General features: G+C 36.1%; 1 protein-coding gene across 1 annotated transcript in view; it reads right to left on the bottom strand.

The window, feature by feature from the left end:
* Window positions 1–15,078, bottom strand: part of LOC133520581 (RYamide receptor-like) — a 91,087-nt gene extending 76,009 nt beyond the window's left edge. The window contains exon 1 of the mRNA XM_061855088.1: window positions 14,353–15,078. The gene's annotated coding sequence lies outside the window, so the exon portion shown is untranslated. The remainder of the gene's footprint in view (window positions 1–14,352) is intronic.
* Window positions 15,079–24,677: the final 9,599 nt, after the last annotated feature.

Below are 24,677 nucleotides of genomic sequence, written 5' to 3'. Positions count from 1 at the left end.
GTGTATGTGAAGTAACCAATCCGTATTGGACTAGCGTGGGGACTATAGCCCAAGCCCTCTCGTGCATGAGAGGAGGCCTGTGCCCAGTAGTGGGACGTATATGGGCTGAATTATTATTATTTATCTTCTTGTTTAAAATTTAATTTGATTAATTTAATATTTTAACATAATTTTCAATTATGACTGAAAGTCGGATAGGTATGTGCCTTCGATGCCTAAATTGTCAAAACGTGACAAAGTGGCTGACAAATGTTTGAAACGTCACCGTATTTAAGAATGATTTCGCTTTAAATTTCGCAAGTGTGATGAAAAACATTGTGTGTAACTCCGGGGGTAAGAGTATTGGTACTCAAGTCGTATAGACTCTTGTACAATATTCCACTTACCCCCCTTGTTGCACAACGTACTATAGAATAAAAGTAGGTGCGTATGTGTAGGTATCTACTATTCAAACCTACGTACCTCTTAAAATTGGTAGGACAGACACGGGAGGAGTATGTATCTAGTTGAAGAAATAAGGTATAAGTAAATTGCTGTGTAGCTTTTGATTTTTTTGATTTTTTTTTCTTACAATTAACTAATTAGATATCACAAAAAAGAGTTTGTTTATGCCTTGTTGATGCAACGGACAGGAACTTGGTAACTTATCCATTTGGATAAGTATTTACCATGGGGTAAGTTTTTTTTTTTTCTGTGCCCTTATAATCACGGTTAAACTTTTTACTTTAAGAAAAGATGAAAGTAATTACTTTCCGGTGCATGCGACACTAAACTCAAAATACACCACTTCTCAATTACTACCAATATTATAACAAACTATTTTCATAACGAATGAAACTCAAATGAGCTTGTTACCAAAATGAACCGTTCTCGATTTGCACTTTCCTCAATATGGGTCAATTCCAAATAGACTCAAGGTCATAAAAACCGGTACACAAAAGGCTCTTTTCCCAAAATACCCTAAATTTGAAATACGGGAAAGTATCAGAACACCCGATTTTCATAATGATTGATTCACAAAACGTCATGTTCCCAAAATACACCAAATTCACGATTGTCATACTTTATACGGGTACGTTGCCTTTTAGGGTTCCATATGAAATATGTATTTATTTATTTAATCTTTATTGCACAAAAGAAAACCTTATAGTACAAAAGGCGGACTTAATGCCATGAGGCATTCTCTACGACAAAATTACGACATACACTAATATACACCGTGCTTTTTTTTGATTTGCTTTAATTACAAGGGTGCATTCCTGAGCTTAAATGAAGTAACTTTCTCAAAGACACCGGTATTCTAATTAACTCCATTTCGGAGATAATCAATATTTAATTTTTATCTTATAAAGCCCTTACGAGTGTGTACACTTACCTTAGGGCCCGTTAACATACTGATTAGTGTTTAGTACGGGTTAATACATTTGCTACTAAACGTAAGTACTATCTCGGACGATCGATGTTCGAAATGACATTGACATGTCACAGTTTTCAATTGTTTGATTGAGATAAATGTAATGCCCGTGCAACAACAACGCTATATGCGACATTTAATTACTTTTATAACAAAAAAATGTAAAAAAAATATTAAAAAAAAAATTTTTTTTTTGAAAATTAACTATGTCATGTAGTTTCCTTAAACGTACTTACCAATACCCCGAAGTTAACGGAATTCAATAAAAACACGGTGTATTTATTACAATTTGCTGCAAAATAGTATCCAAAAATTAAGTGAAATTAAAAAAAAAAACGTTACCGGGCTCTTTAATTCGTATCAAATTCACGGCACTTATGTTTAGTAAAGATAGTTTTTCAGCGAAAACTATTTATGTTGAAAGTACTTGTAATGCACTATTCCCTTGATTTTTCAGATTTTTGGTAAGCTCGGTATAGTAGTATTTTTCTAAGATGTCAGTATTGCCTTATAGAACTATATAGGGCAATGCGGACGACTACTACTGCTCAAAATTTTTCGAGGAAGGCGATTTCCTCCAAACATATACATTGAATCAAAAACTTTTTTGTAACCTCCCTATCCTTACGATTTTTAGGGATCCGTAGTTAACTGGGAACCCTTATAATTTCGCCATTTCCGTCTGTCTGTCTTTCTGTCTGTCCGTCCGCAGCTTTGCTCCGTGATTGTTAGTGCTATTAAGCTAAAGGTTGACATAGATATACAAATTAATATCTTCGGCCACATACACATTAAGTGGGAATTACATTTTTTTTCGCTTCAATCCAATCGTGTAGGATCAAATGATGTCGCGGATGCGAAGCAACATGTAGTGCGATTCGCACATTTCCAATTATTAAAATTTTTGTTCTCGTGACTAAAATTATACCTGTGCCCGTCATAAAGGAGAGCGGGCGCCCGTTTTGGTTCTCAATAAAAATAATTTCGGTGCTGGAACTCCTCTTGGCCATGGCGAATCTCAAGAAACAATAAATGATGAATCGATTCCTTTCCTAAAATATGACAATCAAGAATTTAGTGTATTTTGGGAAAAGACCGTTTTGTGAATCAATCATTATGGGAAACGGGTGTTCTGTGATTGAAATTTAGAGTATTTTGGGAAAAGAGCCTTGTATCGGTTTTTATGAGCTTCAGTCCATTTGGAATTGGCCCATATTGAGGAAAATGCAAATCGAGAACGGTTCATTTTGGTAACAAGTTCATTTGAGTTTCATTCGTTATGAGAATAGTTTGTTATAATATTGGTAGTAATTGAGGATTGGTGTACTTTGAGTTTAGTGTCGCATGCACCGGAAAGAGTAATTAGTATAATAGGCCCAAAACCGTGAACAATATCAAATGAAAGACGCACGATTTCCTGGACCTTTTTAGTGTTCCGTAGTCAACTAGGAACCTTTATAGTTTCGCCATGTCCATCTGTCTGTTTGTTTGTTGAAAATTTGTTGTTTGTTGAAAATACCCCTACACGTAAAATGGGGTTTATTGTTTTTAGCTACAGTCCTATGTTGTGATGTGTCTAAAGGTCATTTTTTAATAAAGTAAATACTTTCGGAAACAATCGGTCCGAAAAAAACAAATCATGCCTTATTAGTAAAGACGTACAAATACAAAGCGCTGCGAAGGAATTTTTTTGCTTGTTATGTTATGTACGTGATACTTACTAATACTAATAGCCTCCCTTCAAGGCAGCCTATTGTGACGGGCGGGTAACTACGGAACCCTACACCTGAGCATGGCTTGACATGCTCCAGGCCAGTTTTTTTCACTAAGTAATTCACATTGTTTCTTCGAACGCAAGATTCGGAGACTAATCTCTAAATATAGTTACGCATAAATATCCTCGCACAATAGCGAATTTATTTGGATCATGGTCTATAAGTACTTATTGTAACATCAGGGCGATTCTTCTTACCCGTAGGTTGATCTCCTGATAGGAATGATTCACTGTTTTGTTTCTACCACAAATCCGGGTGAAGGTAAAAGTATTTCCTACTTATCTCTCGTTTCCAGCTATCCCACGTACAGATCGTAAGCCTGAGGTATTACTTAAAAATTTAACCACGTATTTCTGACAGTATTTACGAGAAAATAATGTTATCTTAATATAGCGATATTGTGTTTTCCTTTTTTTACCAAAAACTACGCCAATTGAGCGGAACCAGCCTACTTTTTGTCGGCCTAACCTCCCGATATTATGATTGAGTGATTTACCTTAGCACCGCGAACAGCCATATGATAAACGAATGATAAATAGCTGCGAGTTGGCCACGATTTTTCTTATAAATTTTCGAGTCCGTGTATAAACATTTTCAGAAGTGTATGGAGAACTGATTATTATCAGTGTTAGTCCTAAGACATTTTATTTGATAAATTTTATATATCTCTCTAAATCAAAATCCATTATACGTTGACAGCGCGATCTAGGACCACGGCACTCAGCTATAACGAAAGTGGAGGACCCGCGCTAAATCGCCTTTTCATACAAACGTAGTCCTCATTTTCTCCATGGATATTAACACTATTGATATAGTTATTTACGATACAAGTGCAGAAAATAGGAATGTGTATGGTACAACGTTTTACAGTACATATGGCTCTTTAAAGTTTCGACATATGCACGGTAAGTGCTCATTCCCGCAAGCGTGCGGGAAAGTAGCACCATATGTAAGTACTGTAATAGTACATTACTATAGAGGCCGCGAAACGTAGGGTTGCAGGCCAAGTAGATATAGGATAGAGATACGCGGCCGGCAACCCCGTTTCTCGCCGAGATTTGTATAGTGCTTTTCTCAAACTTGCAATTAAAAGCAAAAAATGTAGTTACTTAATTTGTTTTGTGGCGTCCTACTCGGCTCACTACTATACCAGCGGTGCCCTGCGCGCGTAAGTCCGCGCGCCTGCGCGATGCGCCGTCGCCGTTGCTTAGCAATGAATATGCATAACAACGGTGATTTGTTGTGCACATTCGTTGCTAAGCAACGGTAGCGTACCTATATTTGTTGATGGTTGAATGCCAAGATTTTGTGTCACAATTTGACGTTAAAAAACAAAAGAAGGTTGCTTTACAGTCCTAGGCGTGTAAGGCAGTATGAAATTCCTTTACATATCATCTTCACTCATCGCACCTGATATGTAGTATTTCCGGACCTAATTTGACGTAAGTCATGTCATCATTTCATAGCAAGTTTGAGAAAATATTATTACACAATTTGATGTATTTTAATCATAGCTACGCCCGATCGTTTGATGTTTATCGACTTTTACTTTACTTTTTTTTTACTTTTAGGGTTCCGTTTTAGGGTTCTGGTGGCCTAGCGGTAAGAGCGTGCGACTTGCAATACGGAGGTCGCGGGTTCAAACCCCGGCTCATACCAAAGAGTTTTCCGGAACTTATGTACGAAATATCATTTGATATTCGTCAGTCGCTTTTCGGTGAAGGAAAACATCGTGACGAAGCCGGACTAATCCCAATAAGGCCTAGTTTAATGGTTGAAAGGTCAGATGGCAGTCGCTTTCGTAAAAAATAGTGAATATGTCAATTCTCGGGATTAGTTGCCAAGCGGACCCCAGGCTCCCATGAGCCATGGCAAAATGCCGGGACAACGTGAGGAAGAAGGAGGGTTCCGTACGCAATGGGTGAAACGGGACCCTATTACTAAAACTCCGCTGTCTGTCCGTTCGTCCGTCAATCTGTGCGTCTGTCACCAGAGGGCCTACCGCGAAACACGTTCGACGTGTTGCCTCTCTGTCACCCTTGTAAATTCGTACATAAGTATGACAGGGAGGCAACACGTCGAACGTGGTTCGCGGTAGGCCTTCAGGCTATATCTCATAAACCGTGATAGTTAGACAGTTGAAATTTCAAATCAAAAGATTGATTGATTGATTGAAACTATAATATTAAATGGTGTGGACATTTTTCTATTTAGTTACTATATGTGTTACTAAAAATAGTTGCTTTATGAGCATATTTTGCATGTATAACGATCCTAAAATGCATTATTATTGTTTATTTATTTTGTATGTGGATAGCTTTGCACTTTGTAACTTAGATAGAGGTGAATAAAAATTTTCTCAATCTCCCGTAAATGCTGTAAAGGGTTGGTAATGTAAATAAGTGCGAGTTAAGCTGTTGCTAATATCATATCTGTATCAAATCGCGGTAATGCTCTCAGTATCTACGGTACATGTACAATACCTATTTGTAGGTAGCTTGTTTTTAGTGTAACTGTTTAGTAGAGTGGTTAAAATAGTATACATGTGATTGCTACATGATGAAAAGCATTAAAATAAGAGTGTGGGTTTATGAAACGAATGAAATGAGTTTCCTAAAAGGATCACAAGAGTATTCTAATGCCTTATTATGTACAGTTACATACACTGCTTTATCTATCAATATCATAAGCTTCAACAAAACTAAGTAATTTTATACTCAAAAGTAATTTAACGTCAAAATGGCGTTAATGCATTTTTTTATATTTGGAGCATTAGCAACTCGGCCATCAGCTCCGGTAATGCAAACTTTTTCGCGCATGGCACGCATGCGTTGATATTCAGAGACAAACTAGAGTCGGAGCCGACTGCCATATCAAGTAACATGTGAAATTGGCAAAATTGCTTGCAACTGATACTTTATTTCGAATAAAACGTCATCTCGACTAATATTAGAATAGAGGCCAAAAAAAATTTATTTTTCTACTCGTCGACTGTAATGGTTGAATTAAGATTTCGTATACCAAACTGTAATTGAGTACTTTTCATGTATGGGCTCCTAACACAACTATAATATTCATTTCGAAACTGTTTAGTCAACTATAAGGTAACTATAACAACATTTTAGTCTATAATTAATTAAAATCAATCACAGCTCACTGCGGTCAAGAGGACAAAACAAAACGATAGCTCAAATGAATTATTTATTTTAGGTTGTATAGTAGAAACAATTGCTTCATAAGTCATAAACGCACATGTGACACCCTTAATATAGCAACATCCATAGACTACGAAAACCGCTTACCATTGCTTGTTAGTCTCCATAGGCTACGGTGGCCAAAATCGAGAAAAAGCTGTCTAAAAATGAATTTAGCAAGGAGCAAGTACCAGGGCCTCATGAGTTACGAGAAGGTGTCGTTGCCCACCCCGCCGTGTCCCGGCGGCCGGGGCGCGTACGAGTATGAAGGTATCGCGGCTGTTCGCTTATCTTAATAGCTCGATACTTTTGGCTTGTTTACCTGTATGATTTTATTAGTTTAAAGTATTATTTTTATTGACTCGTAGAAAAAGTATTGTATACAATAGTAATATAATCAAGCTTTTCAATCTCGTACCTCACTTTGGCAACTCAGCAAGCTTCGTTGCCAAAACACGGTACTCGACTGAAAAGCTCTCTATTATATCACGATTGTATAAAATACTATTGTTTCTCGGAGATGTTCTAAATTAGAATGTAGGTAATTAAGATATTGGTTATCGATAAAGTTAAATTTTACTCGTTTGGCTAAATGCGCCAGGAGTGCGATGCCATTAAAAAAAAGTAAAGATAAAATTACAATGCACCAAGTACAGATACAGATTTAATAATTTCACTGATTCAAAGCGCGCGGTTTTATGCGATAAACGCAGCGGTAAGCGCATTGTCATTAATTTTCCAATATTCCGTTGATCGCATGCGTTCAACGCTGCGTTTATCGCATAACTGCGCGCTTAAAAACCTTAAGTTTGGGTACCTTTGTTTAATTAATTTAAGTATATATTTAGATTAATAATATCAAATCAATAACAAATATTTGAAATCTGAATGATAGCCAGGAACTTTAAGCATATTTTTTTTCCTCTCAACCAGAAAGTTCAACCTAATTTTCCGCTCCAAGAGTTCTCAAACATGCCTTTGTAAACTTGAGTATTATGGCACAATTTAGGAACATAATATCATTGTGATCACCAACTTACAAACGTTTGAAATATTCATAAGAGCCTAGATAAAGGATGACTCACGCTAGAACGGCCGGGACCCGAGCTGGGCGGGGCTTCCTTTTCTATGACAGATGACGTGACGATTTCTATAGAAAACTAAAGTGTCGCACGCCCCGGCCCGGGCTCGGACCGTTGTAGCGTGAGACATCCTTAATGAAGTACGCGAAAGAGAAATAAAATCGGGACACATTCAAGTTTTCATTGTTATTATTAGGTAGGTATATTTAGGTACTAGTAAGCGTAAATTTACTTGCACAACTACAAGTAAGGTAGTTGAGGCATATAAGGCCCAGCGGGTAACAAGGCCCAGCATTCAAAAATAACACTTGCACTAGTATGATTTGTTCAACACAACATGCACACGTAGAAGTAGCAGATATAAGGGGCTGGCAACAACGCTTGGCATCGCATGCGCCGCTTTTTTGTCAGTAGCATCCATACTCAGAAAGGGAGGATACGGAGTTTGTTATCATCGAATTTCTTATTTTAATCGTGTTTTAATGTATATGGATGCGAACAGAAGTTATCTGTGTGAGAAAGGGAAAATGTATAATTTTATGTATATTTTTATATAAAATATTCCCTATTATTCTTGAACTTGTACTTGTTGCTTATTAAACGGATGATATTAAATAATTAATTTAAATATTTTAAGATAAATTGAGCTTTTCCGATCTCTTAACAAGGCCTAAGCAATTTTATTAGACTTTTTGATGCTTTAAAAGTCTTCAGTTAAATTAAATATATAACAATCAGCGTTTTTCTTTTAATTTTTCTTTAAAGGGTTATGTTAAAAGAGCTATAATGAAGATTAAATTTTAATTGTAGCCTACTATTTTCGAGTAACATAGACAATTTCCTATATCTTTAGGATGGTAAGGCCCAAAGCGAACTATTTCCACGAATTTAAAATATCCTCATGTTGTAAAGATACCAAATATTGTTATTTGTATAACATTAAAGTTAAAAAAAATTAAAATCTGTTATTACTATCATAATTTATATTTTGTTCGCGAGCCATTAAGGCTTTTTGAACACTAGCAAGGTATTAAACCTTGCTAGTGTTCAAAAAGGCCCTACTCAGAATGAAAGGAATAACACTAGACCCTACTCATAGTGTTGTCTTCCTGCCGGTGAGTAAGGTTGCCAGAGCTCAACGAAGGGTGGGGGGGGGGGGGATTTAGGGTCGACAACGCGCATGTAACTCCTCTGGTGTTGCAGGTGTACATATGTTACGGAGACTGCTTACCATCAGGCGGGCCGTATGCTTGTTTACCACCGACGTAGTATTTTAGTATTTGAATAAACCTATATTGAGTAAGTTTTACATAATCTCCTGGTGATTTTAAAAAATATTTCATTTTTAACTTATATGCCTCACTTACCTTATTAACATTTCGCTCACTCTTGTCCCACACAACTTTTCCTACTGAATAATGCTTTCTTTCATATGTTACCTGTTTACGTAATGAGTTGTAGCTTTAATTCATAATATAGGTATGTATTCATACCGTTACCAAAATGTACATTTTACATGTTCTTCTTTGATGTTGGAAACAAAAGGGTTGTGTAACATGCATGAGCATACAGAAAGTACGGCTTCTTACCTTAAACGAAGCTATTAGGCAGATTTCAATAACAATTATTTGACATCAACATTCACGTCATCCCACCAACAATCCGGCTATAGATCATACATATCCATTTATTATTTTATACTTTTACTGTGAGCATGGACAAATTTTTTGCAACTATAGGATTTATTTTAGGAACGGATAGACTATTTAGATAGGACTAACTAGTGTTTATAGACGTACTCTATCAATCACGGCGATACAATCATAATATTAACTGGATCAGAGCGTACGCTAACTTTTATAATCTATTTTATTATGTTACGGGTAATGTTAGAACGTTAATTAAACTCAAGATTACCCTGGTATAACTAGTAATACCCAATGCTGGGTAATGTTCGGTGTTGCATCATCACTTCTGACATTACCCTCCCAGTGTTGGGTGGACCTATTTGTATACGGGTAAATGCCGAATACAACTTAAAGTTGATTTAATTTTCGGGCTTTACTCAAAAGGCTTGGGTAATATTATTTAAATCAGGGTAAACTTGAGGGTATACGTATACCTATACATTATAGGTATAAGTAGATGTAGAAATGTAGATATCGTCAATTCGTCACGCGCTGATAATATTGTGCCGGCTGGCACAAATAACAATTTGGGGCCAATAAGCAGGACATCTACAACCAATATCACGCCGATCACATTAATGGCCTATTTCGGAGAGACCTTAACAACTAACGTGATACAAATCCTATATTATCACCTGTGCCTCATTTGCCGTATATAAGTATAGGTAATCCCGGATAGGATAGTATAGGATAGTCTTATATCACAGTCTCGTGTGGTGTGTTAAGGGCGTTATAAATAGTTTAAGCTTTATAATGCAACGCTTAAATAAAACCAGTGCTTAGGAGCTTATTAAGTTTTCTTAGTGAGAATTTCTCCCAGGTTCCGGAAAAACAAATTCAACAAATTCGACTGTAAACGCCAGACAAAGGTTTCTGAATTTTCGAACATTTTTGTGAATTCGCGTTCCTACCTTAATTACGAAAGTAAAATTGTTTTTAGGTTTAAATAATAAATACCGCCACACCGGCTTTTAGGCGGATTTCAAACTAAGCTAATATTATAAGCTTCTGAAAAAAAAGAGATTTTGACGGCGAAGAACGCTTAAGAACCTCTTTTTTATGTAGGTAGGTTTAAAACGAAAATAGACTCAAAAAAACTGGAGCGATATCCGTGTTGGTGTGGCAGGTATATCAGCATAAAGATTTACCAATACCTATAATAAATTATTGTCTATATCTAAAACCATTAAATATGTATTGACGGTTGGATCTCATTTCGGGCCACTTGCACCATCCCAGGAACCCGGGGTTGACCGGTTAAACCTGGAGTTACCATGGTTACCTGTACAATTTGAGTCGTGAAGGTTATTTTATTTAACTTTAATTATTATTTAAAAATTACGAAGCCTGTTGCATACATCATCATTGTTTTGTTTGGGCCGAAACATGTTGCTGATTTGTATTTGTGGCCACCTGGATATTTACATATTATTAACTGGATAATTTTTAAGGTTTTGTTTTGATCTTTTGATAAATTATTATAGTATTTAAGCGTTGCGTAATCATATTAAAACTAGGTACTTTTAAGAGTCCGCAGCAGGCTCGGCCGATTTTACCTTCCCATACAAACGGAGTTCTGTTCTCATTTTAAAACTACGTTTTGGGTTGTAATGAAACTTTGCATATACGATGACATGACGTATATCTATGCTTCTAATAAGTTTAAAACTCCAGCTTATAAAACAAAGGAAATAGGGCAAAAACAAGTTTTGTATGAAAAACTTAAATTCGCTATGTTTTTTAACTATGGTATCTGAAGCTACATAAACTAATTACAGGCATAGATATACCTTATCCTATTTTAAGTACAAAGTTACAGAGCAATCTAGCGAGTCGTTTTAAAATGAGAACGTTACTATGCTTGTATGGACAACCGAGCTTGCTAAAAGTAAAAAAGTTCCTAACATAAGTAAGGATACGAGTTATTAATCAAACTTACTTTATCCGATCAAAACGTCTGCCCTTGTCAATAAAACATTGTATTAGCATATTTGCTCTGTGACTGTAGCGCCACCCTGGCGGTTATGGGACGCATTAAACCGGCAATTGACAGCTGTCTGGTCAAATAGTATGAAGATATCGTTCCATGAAAGTGTTTTTTTCCACGCTGTGCGTGATCGTCTTTTTAGGGTTCCGTAGCCAAATGGCAAAAAACGGAACCCTTATAGATTCGTCATGTCCGTCTGTCTGTCCGATTATGTCACCGCCACTTTTTTCCGAAACTATAAGAGCTATACTGTTCAAACTTGGTAAGTAGATGTATTCTATGAACCGCATTAGGATGTTTACACAAAAATAGAAAAAAAAACAATAAATTTTGGGGGTTCCCCATACTTAGAACTGAAACTCAAAAAAATCTTTTTTCATCAAACCCATACGTGTAGGGTATCTATGGATAGGTCTTTAAAAATGAGGTTTCAAATATCATTTTTTTCTAAGCTGAATAGTTTGCGCGAGAGACACTTCCAAAGTGGTAAAATGTGTGCCCCCCCCCCCGTAACTTCTAAAATGACAGAATGAAAAATCTAAAAAAAAATGTGTGATATACATTGCCATGCAAACTTCAACCGAAAATTGGTTTGAACGAGATTTAGTAAGCAGTTTTTTTTAATACGTCATAAAATTTAAAAAAAAATCATCAAACCCATACGTGATAGGTCTTCAAAAATCATATTTAGGTTTCTAATATTATTTTTTTCTAAACTGAATAGTTTGCGCCAGAGACACTTCCAAAGTGAAAAAATGTGTGTAACCCCCCCCCCCCCCTGTAACTTCTAAAATAACAGAATGAAAAATCTAAAAAAAATATATGATATACATTACCATGCAAACTTCCACCGAAAATTGGTTTGAACGAGATCTAGTAAGTAGTTTTTTTAATACGTCATAAATGGTACGGAACCCTTCATGGGCGAGTCCGACTCGCACTTGGCTGCTTTTTTTATCCTACTTCGCACTTCTCATATACCCAATATGGATGTATGAAAATATAACAACATATTTCCCTAATTGAGGATTGTATATTTAACATAAGCTAACCAGTATACTCGAACCACTTTACCATATCATGATTACTCATGCAGTAATTTAATCCTGAAATTAATTAGTATGCTACTGTGATTATAGTTGTTAGCCAATTTGATTGTACATTATGACTGACCAAAATTATATACTTGACTCCATCGCATTATAATAAGGTTACTTAACCTATATTGTGTATCTAATATCTACACCTATGTTTTGCAAACAAATATACTTATTCTTAGTTTACATAGCAGTTTTTATTAATTTCTTCTTGAAATTCGCTGATTTCAGAAAGATCATTCATTTGGAACAAATGTATTTATGTACCTTCTTATTGAAACGTTATCAAAGGCATTACTTCAATTCCTGGCAACAAACAAACATCCTTTCTAAACAAAGGGATGGAGTGCTATATTTTGTAAAGTAAAATGATACTAATAAATAGGAGAATACTGTTTAAACAATAGCATACCCACATGTGCCTGGAAATTAAAGACAAAGAGTCTAATAATAATAATAGGGCAGCTTGTGGCGAGCTGAATGGGAAGCGAGAGTCGGTCAGGCCCCTCCGTTCGGCTTGCCTTCACTGGCCGGTTGGAGTGAACATTGAGCAGAGGCCGCAGGACTCTCACCTCTGGCTTGCCTTTACCGACCGTCCAGAGTGGGGTGTCAGAGCTATATGCTCGCAGGGTGGAAGTGAAATATGTATAAGACGCGAGTTAGCACAGTGGCTGCTTACAGCCACTGGGTAGAAAGCAGCGCACATCTCTCCACACCCTGAGCCGCTCACGCAATGTTGTCCCCTTGTCACTCTGTGCGAGCGGCCGTTTTCGGGGACCCGTATTGTGAGTTGGCGAGTCACCACCTGTCCATTTTTTCGTATTTTTAAATATGATCAGGGCAGGTGCCATAGTCACTTCCATAGTCTCGGTTACCAATCAACTAGCAACTCACCTCTCTCTCTTCTTTTTGTACCTTTTTCTTACAATAGTCCTATACATACTAACAGGGGCTTGTCCTTGGTTGCACTGCTATAGTGTGAACAGGGATAATCGTCGGTTGGTGTCACATTACTTTTAGAGTAAATTGTCTTATTACAAGGGGACTCTACGTGTTGGCTTCGGCCCCAAACACGCCTTCCAAACGCCCGGGACCCCATGGTCCCGAGGATTTGTAAGAGACATATATATAATAATAATAATAAAATATGTATTTACCTATCAGTTCACAAAGGATTTGTAATAATTTTGAAATAAAAAAAAAACAAAGCCAATAGGTACATATCATACATATTTGGCGAAACTGTGTGCTTAAAACCTAATCAAATATACTTAGGTATTTTAAATGCTAAATGAGTCACGAACTCAAACTTACTTAAAACAAATTATTTATAGGAGTACGAAACGTCCCCATCCTCATATAATTACTTACTTAATTCTTTTAAATTACTAAAATGGTTTTTACGTCTCACAGTGTTTTACTTTTAAGGTACGGATATGTGGTGAATTGCAAAAAAGTAGTTAAAGGATCTTTAAGTAATTTAATTATCTTTAAATTAATGAAATAAGTACCTACATATACAATAAAATACAATACAATTTATATAGTTAATTTACGTAGCAAAGTGGAATTATTAACTTGAGGCTAATTATAGGTACTTTACTAAATACGTATTTTTTTCCTGGAATTCATCCGTATCTACTTTTAATTTGAGTTCCGCCAAAAAGTTTAGGGTTTGTTTAATTAATGAAACGAGAAAAAAATTAATAGAGACTCCTTAATTTAAAGAACTTTGCTCCATAACTTCAGTTTATGAAGAGTGACATTTTGCCTATCCTCTTTGAAACGTATACCCAATAGAAACTGAATCCCAACTTTACATAAACTGAATGAATTGTATGAAAATACTCGTTATTATTTGTTAAGTTTTTTTAACGGGTAATGTTCATTTTATGTTTATATCAGAAATTATAATAAAGTAAGTTTATGAACAAATTTTTTACACAGGCTTTAATTGACCTGTTGGAAACGCTAAAACCAAAGAATTCAAAAGCGAGCTTTTTCATGAATTGAATGGAAGACTAAACTATTTTACAGTTTATCATAGTATTTGCAACTGTAAATCAAAACAATTTTTATTTCTTTCAAATAATTTTAAATGCGAACTATTCTTACCTGAAGTTGACCATTGGCACTAAAACTGCACTATTTAGTCCACTTTTTTCAACTTCACTTTTATATGTTGAATCACTAGAGTTGTGCTTTCGTAGGAAATGATTTGTTTCTGAGCGGTAAAGTTTGACGGGCACGAGGCGGGCGGCTGGCGCGGCAGAGTTAAGACTCTGGCCCGCGAGCCCGAGTAGACTCGAGCCACGGCTGTCGACGGCCGCGCACCGCTCACGCATCCATGTGAACACCGTTTACGCTGCAACGCTTTTATTAGGTTTTATTTTACTTTATTTGTTAGTTTGGCCGGGTTAACATTGTATTGTACATTTGTAGTTCCTATACAGAGATGTGTAGGTACATAAAATGTGAATGGGCGTACATAAGTACAACTAGTACGTTATTGAAAAGGCCAATAGAATGTGAGCAGTAAATGATTTTGTTTGAGATATTAATCCATATTTTACACTTTCGGTTGAAATATTAACTACTTACATAGTTCTGTTTAAGCCTCCTACGAAAAAATAATCTCACCAATTGTTTAAAAAGTGATAACATTTTTGCATACACCTAGAAAGAATGTTATTTTCACTGCCGTTTAAATATACGCAAAGAAGTTTTTCGTGTATACAGTGTGTATTTTTGATATAACTCCAAAATTAAACTAGACGTAGGTTTTAGTAAAGATTTTTTTTAAATTTAGTCTTAACAACAAAGCATAATTAATTTTAGATTTTTTTTTTTCGAGCGTCAATGTATATCATAATCATGGTCACTTGTCACAGCCGTGACGTCGCGTCACTAAATGCGACGTTTTGGGTTAAAACAAGGTAGTGATACATTGCTTTCCGATTTTTCTATAAAACCTAATAAAGTGAGTTCATTAAAGCCTAAACTAACTACCCTTTGATTATGCGGTCGTATCAAAAATACACGCTGTATGTAAGTAAGTACTTAATAATGCTAAAAAGCGGTGAAACATGCATATACGTATGAAGATAGAACTGCTACAAACCTAATGAGCCGACCAAAGTGCTTTCTACGCGGGGGTTTGGTTGATGTCGACTAATCAGAGCGCAGAAAGTACCTAATTTTGTTCATACAACAAAAACAATATCCTTCATATAATCACCATTGACACATTTCCGAACAGAACCGAACCCTGAAATTAAGATACCATAAAAATGTAGGTACCACAAATAATTGACAATATCCACGTATATGGTCGTCCCATGAGTGCGAAAGAGGCAGACTACATCAAGATAGTGTCATGTTCTGTGTTGGATTGCAGTGTAACAGGTCCAAATAATCCAAGCAATTACTCAGTTTACAGGCAATTATAATAATCCGGGCGAAATTTTCCAAACAATATTTTGCAAAATTAATAGCATAAATAGCATTAGAAGCCGGCTTACACGGTCAAGTGTTTTTATTCCGTAATCAGTTAATATTTTATCATTTAAGTGAATATTAAAGATCATTTTATATAGACTCTGGTGGCCTAGCGGTAAGAGCATGTGACTTGGAATCCGGAGGTCGCGGGTTCAAATCTCAGCTCGTACCAATGAGTTTTTCGGAACTTATGTACGAAATATCATTTGATATTTACCAATCGCTTTTCGGTGAAGGAAAACATCGTGAGGAAACCGGACTACTCCCAACAAGGCCTAGTTTACCTTCTGGGTTGGAAGGTCAGGTGGCAGTCGCTTTCGTAAAAACTAGTGCCTACGCCAAATCTTGGGTTTAGTTGTCAAGCGGACCCCAGGCTCCCATGAGCCGTGGCAAAATGCCGGGACATCGCGAGGAAGAAGAAGATTAAAGATAATTTTGTGTAGGTACAAACCTAAATTAAGATTAATTATTGAAATAATAATTTTCACACTCGACTTAAAATAACAACGATTATTGGACTTTTTTTAAGATGCACATGTTAACGGTAAATTTTTACTACGATCCTTGATTTATTTACTGGGAAGTATTGAAGGACCCGTCGTACAGTCAGCATCAAATAGATAGTGACGGCCAAAGTGGCCAAATATATCGAGAGACATCATTTCATGGTAAAGCTATCTGTGTCTGTGACGAGACGGAGCGATAATACATATTAATAAATAAATATTATAGGACATTATTACACAAATTGACTAAGTCCCACAGTAAGCTCAATAAGGCTTGTGTTGAGGGTACTTAGACAACGGTATATATAATATATAAATACTTATATACATAGAAAACACCCATGACTCAGGAACAAATATCCATATTTATCACACGACTAAATGCCCTTACCAGGATTTGAACCCGGCACCATCGGCTTCGTAGGCAGGATCATTATCCACTTGGCCAGACCGGCCGTCAATTAATATACCGTAAGATACCGACAGATGTCTTATAGTATAAGCACCACACACGCCAACGATACCAAAATAGGAGGGTGGATTGAAAATTCGCGGCCTGAATATTAAAAACAAAACAGAGGTTTTTTTTTTATTTAATATTATTTTTCTACATAGCCCCCTCGAGTTGAATGCACTTGTTCCATCTGGATTCCAGAGCCATTACACCACTTTTGAAGAAGCTTTCCTAGAGACCTTCAAAATAGGCATCCACCTCAGCTTGGACCTCGGCGTTGCTTGAAAATTTCATACCACCCATATGTTTTTTTTTAAATTGGGGAACAGATGAAAGTCCGATGGTGCTAAATCGGGTGAATAGGGTGGGTGGGGCAATAATTCAAACCCACATTTGGCAATCTCCGCCATCGATTTTAGTGACGTGTGAACACGTGCATTGTCCTGGTGGAAGATAACTTTCTTTGTCAACATTCCAGGCCTTTTTATCTTCAGAACCTCGCGTAATCTGCGTAATAACTCGCAATAATAGTCGGAATTTATAGTTTTACCTCTCTGGAGATAGTCAACCATTATTATTCCCTTTGCATCCCAGAAAACAGATGCCATGTCTTTATTGGCCGACAAAATTGCTTTGGCTTTTTTGGGAGGCGGAGATCCAGGACGAACCCACTGCTTCGATTGCTGTTTGGTCTCTGGTGTATAGTGGTGGACCCACGTCTCGTCCATAGTTACAAACCTGTCCAAAAAGTCTTGAGTATCGGCTTCATACAGGTCTAGACATTCACGTGAATTAGTACGGCGAGCGATTTTTTGTTCCACTGAAAGAAGCCTCGGGACCCATCTCGCCGGCACCTTGGAAAAACCTAATTCGTTGACTATAATATTTTGAGTTCTTTCATAAGAGATGCCTACGATGTCAGCTATTTGAGGTGTGCATGATAGTATAAGATATAGATATAAGTTGACGATGTACGTTGAGTTAGTTACAATACAGACGCTCGCGATTAAGCACTTGTGTTTGATTACACCTCTCAGTCCCATACATGCCACACTTATATCTATATCTTATACTATCACGCACACCTCATATTTCCCTCACCTTTAATAGCCGGTCTTTCATTATCATTTCGCATATAATTGCCACATTGTCCGTGTTAGTCACCATTGTTGGCCTCCCGGGACGAGGGTCATCTGCGATACTATCTCGGCCACGCTTGAATTCAACTACCCATTTTTTCACCATCGTATATGATGGACAGAATTGCCCTAATGTACTTTGCATATCATCGTAAATTTGCTTCGGTGTCAATCCTTTTTTATGCAGGCAATCCATTTTCACGATATCTACCGACACGTAATTTTAAATATGCCGTAAAATTGCTTTTAAATATAGACGCCAATTGAAATTACGCGGGAAGACAGTTGAATAATGACGGTTAAAAATGCAGAAAAAATTAAAAAGTTTTTTATTTTTATTGGCCAGGCCACGAATTTTTCAATCAACTCTCGTATATATAACACCTACATTGTGAGAGAGACGAAATATACCAAAATATATATCGCAAGCTACGTGTGGACTCTGTCAAATGGTACATAAAACATATCGTTATTTGCCTTGCTATAGTAAACACCCCTATAATGGAACCGGCACCAGTAATGAAATGGTATAGACAAATCCTGTAAAACAAGTATTTACCATCAGTTTTTAATCGCTGGCAACATTTTACCATAAACAAGAGCCAAATAGCTGCTTACGTTTAATTTTTCATTGATATTTGTTATTTTGAAAATGAATGGCGCCATACATTCCATGGCTGGAACAAAAAACCACAGTTTGAATTGGTTAATAATATTGAAACCAATTGCAGTAGCTTTAATTAAATACATAGAAAACATAAAGGATGAATTGGACATTCGACTTTTAAAGCGTAAAGCGGTAGAAATTTTACAGGTGTCGGTGAAATATCAAAAACACTCCAATTTTTTTTCTTCTTTTCTTAACAAATATAACCTATGGAATCGTTTTCAGTCTGGTTTCCGCCCCGGGCATAGCACTCAGCTGTCAGCAGCAATCAACTTTAGTCAAGGTAACTGATGATATCCGATTTAATATAGAAAACAAGGAGCTAACGGCTTTGGTTCTTTTAGACTTCAGTAGTGCATTCAACACCGTGGATTTTGATGTGCTTCTCGCTATTCTACGTAATTTCAATCTGTCCCCATTAACTCTGTCTTAATTTCGTGGTTATCTATTTGGAAGGTGCCAGCGGGTTATGGTCGAGGATACTGTTTCCTCGTAGTGTGAACTGACCGCGGGGGTCTCTAAAGGCGGGGTACTGTCCCCTTTACTTTTCTCGATATTTATAGATAGATTCACAAAATCATTTGTCTCCTCGTACCATCTTTATGCAGATGACTTGCAAATCTACTCAGCGGCAAGCATAGATAAGTTGGGACCTTTAATAAGCCAAATTAAACGGGATCTGGATTCCATCCGCGATTGGGCATCATCATTTGGCCTTATGGTCAATACGAAGAAGTCGCAGGCAATTTAGATTGGGAGTCCTCACTTCATCTCCAAGTTGTCTAAAGTGACAATACCTGAAATCATCTTCGATGGAACTGACATTTCTTTCTCGCCTACCGGTCGGAATTTAGGCATTGTCAAATTGTCATTGATCAGACCCTTTCGAGGGCTCTCCATGTGACTGAAACCAGTAGGAGACTCTTTGCTTCCCTGCACTTGTTTCGTCGTCTCCAAAGCGTCCTCCCTATTCACATAGAAGTAATGCTAGCACGTTCTCTTTTGATTCCACTTCTGGATTATGCAGATATCGCCGTGCTAGATCCCACTGAGGAACTACTTGATAAGCTTGAACGTCTGCAAAATGTGTGTATCATATATTTTTGGGTTACGAAAATTGTGTTGTTGTTTAAAGTGTAATATCGACAGCTTATTATACAGTAAACTAATGTGGTAGTGTGCAGTGAATGGAGAATTAATCTTGAAACGCGTTTAACCACAGTAATCCACGTGCTCCTGAATTAATCGACATTCATGCCAATATCATTTCTTCCTATTCGCAATTCTACACAGTCTAAATTCCTCACAGTAAGTATTTAACCACATTCGCTATTGTGCACAGTCATTATTTGTGTACAGTAGCGATTCAGCCTTTTCGCAATTCTGCACAATCTGAATTCTACACAACGGCATTTCACCACAGTCGCTACTGTGCACAGTCATTATTTGTGCACATTAGCGATTCTCCCTGTTCGCAATCTCGCACAATCTTAATTCTACGCAATATCATTTAATCGCATTAATAGTTTATTTTTTCGTTTTTAGTCGATATATTTAGTCAACTGTAATTTTTTGGGTTTGATGGTACCTCAAAAGTTTAAATATAGTCAAGTACAAGTCAGACTCGTGCATGAAGGGTTCCATACCACTAGAAAGTGGTCAAGGGCATGTCGGGCCATGCTTAGTTGTAGGGTTCCGTGGTTTTCCGACAGTCATAGTAAGTGATTCCGATTTAAAGTGAACTATTTGATATATGCTATTGAGATTACATACTAAAAAAATCCTACGTTATGACGGGTATCATATTACAAATTATTTTCTGACCTAAAAACCTTCCTAATACCTCACACATCAAGGTTTTTATGGAATAAAATACCTCCTGCCCTATAACATATTACCCTAAAAAAATCATTTGCCACTTTTTATTTTACCACTTCCGCACGTTTAATATACAAGGTGTTACAAACTGTCAAAAAGTGATAAAGATAGACAGTCGCGTGCATCCAAAGGGGTTGCCGGCCGAATGCATATAGTTATGAGGCAGGCAACCTTTTTTCACGCCTAGGTATGTATAGTGCTTCTCTCAAACTAGCAATGAAATTAAAAACAACTATTAAATAAGAAATATTGTTTTCAATTATTTTTTTCATTTCTGAATGTCATGATGCTGTGTTCCTATATCTGTGAAATGAAAATTAAAAAATAGTACTTAGTCGGCCTAGGCCTTTAATTTAATTGCCGGCTTCTTAGATGTGCTCCGCCCGAAATGAAATGTTTGAAGCCTAAAATACCGAACAGAATGACAATATTTCATTGCATGCTTGAGAAAATGATATTGCGTAGAATTAAGATTGTGTGAGATTGCGAACAGGGAGAATCGCTAATGTGCACAAATAATGACTGTGCACAGTAGCGACTGTGGTGAAATGCAGTTGTGTAGAATTCAGATTGTGCAGAATTGCGAAAAGGCTGAATCGCTAATGTGCACAAATAATGACTGTGCACAGTAGCGACTGTGGTGAAATGCCGTTGTGTAGAATTCAGATTGTGCAGAATTGCGAAAAGGCTGAATCGCTACTGTACACAAATAATGACTGTGCACAATAGCGAATGTGGTTAAATACTTACTGTGAGGAATTTAGACTGTGTAGAATTGCGAATAGGAAGAAATGATATTGGCATGAATGTCGATTAATTCAAATTTTAGTCGCATTTAAAGCTCTTAAGACCTTGTTACTGGCGAAATAGTCCCACTGGACTGAAGCCATAATTTAAAAAATAGACCTAATATTTGACGTATCTTAAGTTCGAATCGGGCCGTATATCAGTATTTTATTAAGATTAAGTAGGTATATCCATTTTATGGTCTAGTTGAATACTAGTGATGTACCTATACTATACCTAATGCGTCCTTGGTGAAATTGTATCAAACCCTCAATCTCAATTTTCTTGGAATTGTAAAGAAAGCGCATTATTCCCACCGATGGCTATTATCGCAGTTCCGGTTGACCTTACGTTCTGCCTGACAACATCACAGATAAATATGGGATCGTCGTTGATAACAAGTTTATTTTTATATAGGTACTATGTATTTATTAACGCTCATAGTATAATTTTTCAAATCTTTAAAACAATTCAATCGTATAAACGATATTTGTCACACTTACAATGCTGAACTGATTTTATTTGCTTGCATAAGGATGCATAATTGCAACTTTACCAATTTTAAATAGGCACATCACTTTTGAATTAATTGTATCTCTAATAAAGTACAATAGATAAAATCAATATCAGTTTAGGAAAAAATACATATACTTGTAATTACCGCTATTAATATACTTGAATTAATAGAACTTAAATAAAACTATGAAAAATAACAATATTTATTACCTACTTAATCTTCAACTAATCGTCTCAACACGACTGAAAGTAATTTTAAACTCATTCTTGTGTCGTTATTTATTAGAAACACTTACTGAGGTCACGCCAAGCAAAGACTGCAGAAATAAATCACAGTAATACTCGAGAATTTTTGTACAATATTCAGGAAAGACGGGGGACACCCATTTAAGTGATACTAGTTAACACGTGGGCGGACAAGATACATTTTTCTTAGTAAGCTTATGAAGTGCCGCTAGTTTTTTATATGAGAATGAAAATAAAAAGGGTTTGTTTAGGGGACTCCCTCTGGTCGCATAACAACTTTTGTCATATTTATTAATTGTAATAACACTTTATGCATAAAATTGTAAGTCATAAAAATCTTAAATCATAATTATTCCTGAGCATAACTGGGTTTTTGTCATAAATGAGTTATGTCGTAATTTTTATAGTCATTAATTTAATTAATGACCATGCCGCAGGGGGATAGTTTTTAATTATTTATTTTAAGATTAGTTTTATTTATTTTTAGATTTAGATTTTAAGTTTTATATGTATTATGTTATTAAATTATTCCTAAATTATATAATTTAATTAAATTAATTAATTTTAGGTTAGGTTCGTTAGGTATGCACAAAAAATTTATGACAACTGCTATGTATCTCATCAAAATTATGGCTAAAAATTTATGACATAATATAATATGACTTTTCATATGTATGTGCAATGAAGATTATGACACAAGTTCATCCCTTGGTCGAACATGTTTGAACGACCTGATGAACAAATTTATTGACAAGTTAATAATAATAAAAAAAAATATATATATATATAAGTAATACAATTAACTAAACTAAAACTACTATGTAAAACTGCGTATTAAAGATATAACTTAAACTTGTATGCAACCCAATATGGACCCTTTATGTAGGGATCCTCGTATAGTCGACTGCAGCAAAAATTTGGGTTCGAATCCCGGTAAGGATATTTATTTGTGTGATGTTCCTGAATCTTGGGTGTTTTCTATGTATATAAGTATGTAAGGTAAGCTGGCATCCGATATGAGTACGCAACACCAAAAGCCATGAAGCTGTTTAGCTTAATTTATGTCGTATTTTGAGGTAAATGGAGGTTAGAAGTGCTATGCGAAAAAATCGAAACCCAATGAAAATACAAACACTACGTAAGTTTAAAGAAATTTGTCTTAATAATTTTTAGCATTATGGAAGTATTTTTGGGACAAGACTGAAATTATTTTGAAAAAAGTGAAGTATATAGTTAAATCTCAACTTACTTTGCCTATCGCGAGAGCAGTTCCGGTCTTTTATTATGGGGCAAACCCTGAAATCGCGAAAAATTTGGCTGTTTCATACATTTTGCTAGTCTGATGTTGAAATTTTCAATGGGAGAGGCAATTTTTTTTCGCGATTTCGGGGTTAGTCCCATAGTAAAAGTTACTCAGTATGACCTAACATTAATGGGCCACTTACTTTACCTTTCGTGCTGTTATATACTGTGCAAGAAAAAACGCAAAGGTGATATATATTATTGATCGGTACTGTATGGGGGTCAAGAAATTTTTATTTGTAACTTCTGCAAGTTGAATATTTCCCGATCCGCGTCTCGATTGACGTTATGCGTAGTCGTATCCAATATGCCTTATAAAAGTACGCTGTTATTATTTTGAGAAAATTATCTAAATTTTGTTACTTTTTATATTACCTTATGAAAGATTATGAATTGTTATACGAAATAATGGTAAAGCAGATTACGTAGATACATTTTTTTTTTTACTTAAGTGCGTACTCCTAGTCACCAAAGCTGGTCTAGACCAGCTTACTCTATTTATCTATTTAAGCATGTATATCGTTGCCTAGTACCCAAAGTACAAGCTTTACTTAGTTTGGGGCTAGGTCGATCTGTGTACATCGTCCCCAAATATTTATTTATTTATTACACAAAGTTGATATCAAAGATATATTGCCTTATTACAATATAATATTATTATGGTTTAAGATTGTCAAGTACAGTCACGTCTAAAATCGGTACGAAAAATGTGCCAAAAAAATGTATACACTACCTTAATATATGCACAATAAAGTCGTGACCGTACAATAGGTATCACTACAACAGTTTCTGCTGGTTTTAGTGGCACTAAAACGGCAATAATGAATTTGTGCAATAAAAAAAATCTTGTTCTAGCTGGACCCAATGGTGTGATAATGTCGATAGAATTTAATTTTTAGTGAAATCTAGGACAGATCTATTTTGTCTCACGATTGGTAAATATCCAATGATATTTCGTACATAAATTCCGAAAACCCAACAAGCCAGGGTTTGAACCCGCGATCTTCGGATTGAAAGTCACACGCTCTTACTGCTAGACCACTAATGAAATGTTGAACCGATGAGTACATACCAAATATCAAGCCATGAATACCCAAGCAATAATACTCGTACTACTTTTCGTCTCAACACTGCCCATTCTAGGTTGTTAGAGTATCTCGCACAGACACCAAATCGCCAGACGTACCTATGACTACTGTAACCATGAATGTAGTAACTGGATCAGACAAGCGGTGGGGGGTAATAACCGAACGGGATAGTCTTATGTATCTTTCAGTAGGAGTAGCAGACAAAGCGTTATTCTTTTTCGTCCGTGTCATAGTCTTGTCGTAATTTGGTCGGGTTCATTGTTACCCACCATACTAAATTTATGGTGACAACATTGTCAGGAATCTTAAAAAAAAGTCATTTAATGTCGCAAAAAAGTAGTGCACACAGCAACGGATAAG

This window comes from Cydia pomonella, chromosome 8 (assembly GCF_033807575.1).
Source record: "Cydia pomonella isolate Wapato2018A chromosome 8, ilCydPomo1, whole genome shotgun sequence".
Lineage (NCBI taxonomy): Eukaryota > Metazoa > Arthropoda > Insecta > Lepidoptera > Tortricidae > Cydia > Cydia pomonella.
Note: the sequence above shows the minus strand (reverse complement) of the source record. Positions and strands in the feature narration are given on the sequence as shown.